We start from the raw sequence: 5,988 nt of genomic DNA, 5'->3' as shown, positions 1-5,988 counted from the left end.
GGTGGCTGTTAACCAGAATTAGCATAGTGATTGTCAGTTCCTACTGAGAAGCATTCCCCTTCCATCCTCAGTTGTTTGGATGGGGCTTGGCACCACCCAGCCGGGCCAGCATGGGCCCAGTGTGGTCAGTAGATGTCCCTGTGCTGGAGAGGCTCCATTTGCCACCCCTCTCATTCACTCTCCGCCCAGCTCCTGATGCTCCAGGTCCAGGGGAGCTTTCTCCCCTGCAGTCCCCACTAGCTGACAACGAGGTTTTCTTTCCTCGCCCCTCAGGCCAACAGACAGTGTGAGATTTTCTCTGTGCTCCTCCCAGCTGACTCAACACCCCTATCAACTCCCTATCTCTCCCTCTCTCTCTCTCTCTTTTTTTGTTCTACCCAGTTTTTGTTTTGTTCAGTCACTCAGTCGTGTCTGACTCTTTGTGACCCCATGGACTGCAGCACGCCAGGCTTCCCTGTCCTTCACCATCTCTGGGAGCTTGCTCAAACTCATGTCCATTGAGTTGGTGATGCCATCCAACCATCTTGTCATCTGCCTCCCCCTTTTCCTTTTGCCTATAATCTTTCCACCAGAATCAGGGCCTTTTCCAATGAGTCAGCTCTTCGCATCAGGTGGCCAAAGTATTGGAGCCTCAGCATCAGTCCTTCCAATGAATAGTCAAGGTTGATTTCCTTTAAGATTGACTGGTTTGATCTCCTTGCAGTCAAAGGGACTCTCAAGAGTCTTCTGCACCACAGTTCGAAAGCTCCAATTCTTCAGCACTTAGTCTTCTTTATGATCCAACTCTCACATCCATACGTGACTACTGAAAAAGCCATAGCTTTGACCATACAGATCTTTGTTAGCAAAGGAATGTCTCTGCTTTTTAATACACATTCTAGGTTTGTCATAACTTTTCTTCCAAGGAACAAGCACCTTTTTAAATTTCATGGCTGGAGCCACCATCCATAGTGATTTTGGAGCCCAAGAAAATAAAGTGAGTCCCTGTTTCCAATTTTCCCCCATCTATTTGACATGAAGTGAGGGGACCAGATGCCATGATCTTAGCCTACCGGTTATGTGGAGGTTTCCTTGTCTTTTCGGAAGTCTGAGGTCTTCTGCAGTGTTCAGTAGATGTTCTGTGTGAATGGTTCCACTTGCAGGTGTATTTATTGATTTATTTGTAGGAGGAGCTGAGCTCCACGTCCGACTCCTCTGCCATCTTGATTCCTCCCTCTCCCTCCCCTGCCTGTCAGCTCCCTAATTCATCCCATGTCTCCATAAACAGATTAAACAGTACTTTATATTCAGCATCTCCCCCACCCCCTAAATGGACCCTCTACTGGGACTTGGTCTTATCCAGTATGACACTTCTGATGCCCATGGGCAAGTTCCTTAATTTATTTTTCCCCCACTTGAAAAATTGAGGATTGTCCTGCTTTGCCCGTTCGAGGTTGTTGTGAGAAAGACATCGGATCACAGATGGACAGTGCCCAATCTTGTGCTTGACTCCTGGGGGTTGCAAGACAGGTCATCTCTCCCAGCCCATCTTGCTATGGCTGGCACTCACTAAAGCATTAACAAATATTTGTAGTGTGAAAAGCTCTATGGTAGATTTTCTTCCTTTGACCTTTTGATTATTTTCCTCTTGAAATAGCAGAATAAGGCCCCTAGTACCATGGCGACAGTCTCTATAGAAATCCATAGCTTGTTCTCAGCACACCCACGGATGCCAGTGGGAGGCTGGCATAGATTTGGACCAATGCAGAGAAGGGAGGTTTAGCCTTGTCCTGGTTACAAAGAACTTTTTTTTTTTCCCCTCTCTCAAATGGACCTTTCTGTCCCCAATTCAGCATCATCTAGGCTTCTCCTAATGTGGGCTAATTTTCCAGCGGCTCCTAGAAAGAGTGTATTTCCAGTCTCTCCTGGGACAGACGGAGGCGTTTTGAACAGGATAAAGCAAGTTTTGCTGGGGAATATTTGGAGCCTGCTGAGGAGTCAGGTGGCTCTGATTGCATTCCTGTCACGGGTTTTGAGTGTGTTTGCTTAGAACAGGTAATCCTTTTGGATGCTGTAATCTGAGGTTAGAAATAGACTTGTGTTGCTCCCAGAAAACCCTGTGGTTTTGGCCTTTTCTTTGGCAGGCTTGCTCTGGTCAAGGTTGGAAATATAGTCACTTAGGAATGGAGGTTCTTTATGAAACCAAGGAGAGTTTCTGTCCCTTTAAGAGGGTCCTTGAGGAGGGACAGTCAGAGAATCATAGAGATGAGGGCCAGATGGCCAGTAAACAGGATGGCAGTGAGTTACAGAGAGGACCAGCTGGGCTGTCTGCTTCAGTCACCTTGCAGTAGAGAAGCCTTCATTTGGTAGCTGCAGTCAGAAGATTTGAGTGAGAGCCGGGCAGCCTGGTCCAGGGATCTCAGGATGATCTGACTTGCCCCATCTTCTGCCTGAACTGGGTCTCAGAGTTCCAGACTGGGAGACAGTGGGAAGACAGCAGAAAAAGTACAGGCTATGGGGCCAGACGGGTGGGGGGTCAGATTCTAACTGTGTTCCCTGGAGGGTGATGCAATCTGTCTGAGCCTCGACTTCCTCATCTGTGAAATGGGATGATAGCCCCAGCTCACAAATATGTTTTGAGATAAGTACCAGTGATGGATAGAGTATGCTGTGTGGGGTAAAGTGCGGGAAGTTTTAGCCCCCTCTCCTCTCCTCTGGAGAGCGTTGTTGTTGCTGCTTTTCAGTCACCAAGTCACATCTGACTCTTTGGGACCCCACGGACTGCAAGCACACCAGGCTCCTCTGTCCTCTACTATCTCCCAGAGTTTGCTCAAAATCATGTCCATCGAGTCGGTGATGCTATCTAACCATCTCCTCCTCTGTCGTCCCCTTCTCCTTTTGCCTTCAATCTTTCCCAGCATCAGGGTCTTTTCCAATGAGTCAGCTCTTCGCATCAGGTGGCCAAAGTATTGGAGATTCAGCTTCAGCATTAGTCTTTCCAACGAGTATTCAGGGTTGATTTCCTTTAGGACTGATTAGTTAGATCTCCATGCAGTCCAAGGGACTCTCAAGAGTCGTCTCCAACACCACAATTCAAAAACATACTAATGACTGTTAACCAAAAGGGGCAAAAGGGAAAATCTTTCTCTGAGAGCCTGGAGTCTTGGCAATTTAAAAGTGAAATCCCAAAATATAGCTAAATACCTTACTCAGAATGCAAGTATTACTTAGGACTGACTGGTTTATCAGCTCCCTGTAAGAGAAAACCTCGATAATCATGACTTAAACAAGATAAAGAATTATTTTTCTCTCATGTGACACTGCAAAGAGTCAAGGCTTGGAATGGTGGCTCCCATGTCATCCCTTCTAGGGAGCCAAGGCTCCTTCCATCTTTCTGTTCTGTTATCCTTAAAGTGTGGCTTCCCTCATCAAGATCATTCAGTTCAGTTCAGTTCAGTCACTCAGTTGTGTCCGACTCTTTGCACGCCAGGCCTCCCTGTCCATCACCAACTCCCGGAGTTGACTCAGACTCACGTTCATCGAGTCAGTGATGCCATCCAGCCATCTCATCCTCTGTCGTCCCTTTCTCCTCCTGCCCCCAATCCCTCCCAGCATCAGAGTCTTTTCCAGTGAGTCAACTCTTCGCATGAGGTGGCCAAAGTACTGGAATTTCAGCTTTAGCATCATTCCTTCCAAAGAAACCCCAGGGCTGATCTCCTTCAGAATGGACTGGTTGGATCTCCTTGCAGTCCAAGGGACTCTCAAGAGTCTTCTCTAACACCATAGTTCAAAAGCATCAATTTTTCAGCACTCAGCCTTCTTCACAGTCCAACTCTCACATCCATACATGACCACAGGAAAAACCATAGCCTTGACTAGACGGACGTTTGTTGGCAAAGTAATGTCTCTGCTTTTGAATATGCTATCTAGGTTGGTCATAACTTTCCTTCCAAGGAGTAAGCGTCTTTTAATTTCATGGCTGCAGTCACCATCTGCAGTGATTTTGGAGCCCCCAAAAATAAAGTCTGACACTGTTTCCACTGTTTCCCCATCTATTTCCCATGAAGTGATGGGACCGGATGCCATGATCTTCATTTTCTGAATGTTGAGCTTTAAGCCAACTTTTTCACTCTCCACTTTCACTTTCATCAAGAGGCTTTTGAGTTCCTCTTCACTTTCTGCCCTAAGCATGGTGTCATCTGCATATCTGAGGTTATTGACATTTCTCCCATCAATCTTGATTCCAGCTTGTGTTTCTTCCAGTCCAGCGTTTCTCATGATGTACTCTGCATATAAGTTAAATAAGCAGGGTGACAATATACAGCCTTGACATACTCTTTTTCCTATTTGCAACCAGTCTGTTGTTCCATGTCCAGTTCTAACTGTTGCTTCCTGACCTGCATACATAGTCATAAATGTTGCCACAGCTCCAGTCATCGTGCCCACATTTCCAGGCACCAGCAAGGAGAGAGAGAAATACAAGAGAGTGTACTTCTCCAATGAATCAACATTTAAGAACAAAACAAAACAAAAAACCTCCCAGAACCTCTATCCAGTGATTTCCGCTTCTATCTTATCGCCTACCTCCCCACACAGGCACACAGCAAGGGAGGCTGGGAAAGTGTCCTGGGTAAGTAGATCCCCCCCAATAGTATAGGGGTTCTTTTTAGTAAAGAGAAAGGGTAGAATGTTGTCCCTGCCATAGCCAAAGCTTCTTCAGTTTCATTGGAAAGGTCTGCCTGGGCCAACACTGGAAGCAAAAGCAATTTACAAGAACCTGGTCCTCAGCTTGTCAGCAAAGGTTAGTTCCTGTGCCTTCCAACTTCCCGTTGTTCCATACCATTTCCATGTTAGAGAATCTGATACTAGCTTACATACAACTCCTAATGCTACATGGATTTTTTTATGAATCAGAAACGTTCAGAGTCAGAAGCTCAGGTGAATTGCACACAGGTTCCATGCAGAGAATTTACTAAAACCCTAAGACTAACTGCCGAAATCAATAATTGATAATTGCATTATCTCATACCTTCCTACCTTATCAGCTGCATTACTTCTCTATCACTGTGTGACAGTGGCCCCCAAACAGCGACTTAGAAAACAACATGGGTGTATGATGTCACTGGTTCTGTGGGTCAGAAATCTGTACATTACTAAGTTGGGTCCTCTGGCTCAGGGCTTTGCACAAGGCTGAAACCGTTATACAGGAGGCTGCGGTCATCTCAAGCCTCAACTCAAGGCTGATCTTCCAAGTTCACTCATGCAGTTATTTTAGCTCCTCGCTGGCTGTTGGCCAGAGCCTCTCTCAGTGTCTTGCCATGAGGGCTTCTCCGTAGGGTAGCTTACAATATGGCAGCTTGCTTCAGCAGAACAAACAAGTGATAAAGCCAGTGACAGAGTGGGTGCAAGAGGGAAGTCTTTTATAACCTAATCTGAGAGGTGACATCCCATGGCTATCTTATCCTGTTTGTTAGAAATCAGTCACTAGGTCCAGCCCCAACTACAGGGGTTTGAGGAGGGAGAGTTTCAGAAGCACAAATTGGTGTTCTGTTTCATCACTCACCTTCACTCTCAGGATTTCTGACACAGGAGTCTATTTCCCCCCATGAATGAGCCCAGCTCCTTCCTACCACAAGGCCTCTGCATGTGCAGTTCTGTCTGCTTGGCAGCTCTTGTCTTCCTCCCTGCCTAGTTCTATTCATTTTTCAGAATTCCTCTCCAGCCTCATTCTTGCAGAGAAGCCATCCTTGACCTGCCTTCTCCCGTCACAGGAAGGAAGGGTGCTTGAAATATTACTCAACCCAGCTCTGAATATGTGTGCCTTACTGGCCAAGCTACTTTTATCAACTGTTATTTCCTTCATTCACTTGGAATGGGTAGGATTTTCAGTCTACAAACTCAGGTGTGGGATACATAGAAAATCTGTATTTCTTTATTATGCCCAGGTTCAGTTTCTATTTTGAGTCTCCGTTTAGCTGGGGTAGGTCTCAGCTCAATCACAGTCAAGGC

Source organism: Bos grunniens, chromosome 20 (assembly GCF_055505025.1).
Source record: "Bos grunniens cultivar Pamir isolate PY7600 chromosome 20, Bosgru_T2T1.0, whole genome shotgun sequence".
In the NCBI taxonomy this organism is placed as follows: domain Eukaryota; kingdom Metazoa; phylum Chordata; class Mammalia; order Artiodactyla; family Bovidae; genus Bos; species Bos grunniens.
The sequence above is the reverse complement of the archived record's forward strand: the minus strand, read 5'-3'. Positions refer to the sequence as shown.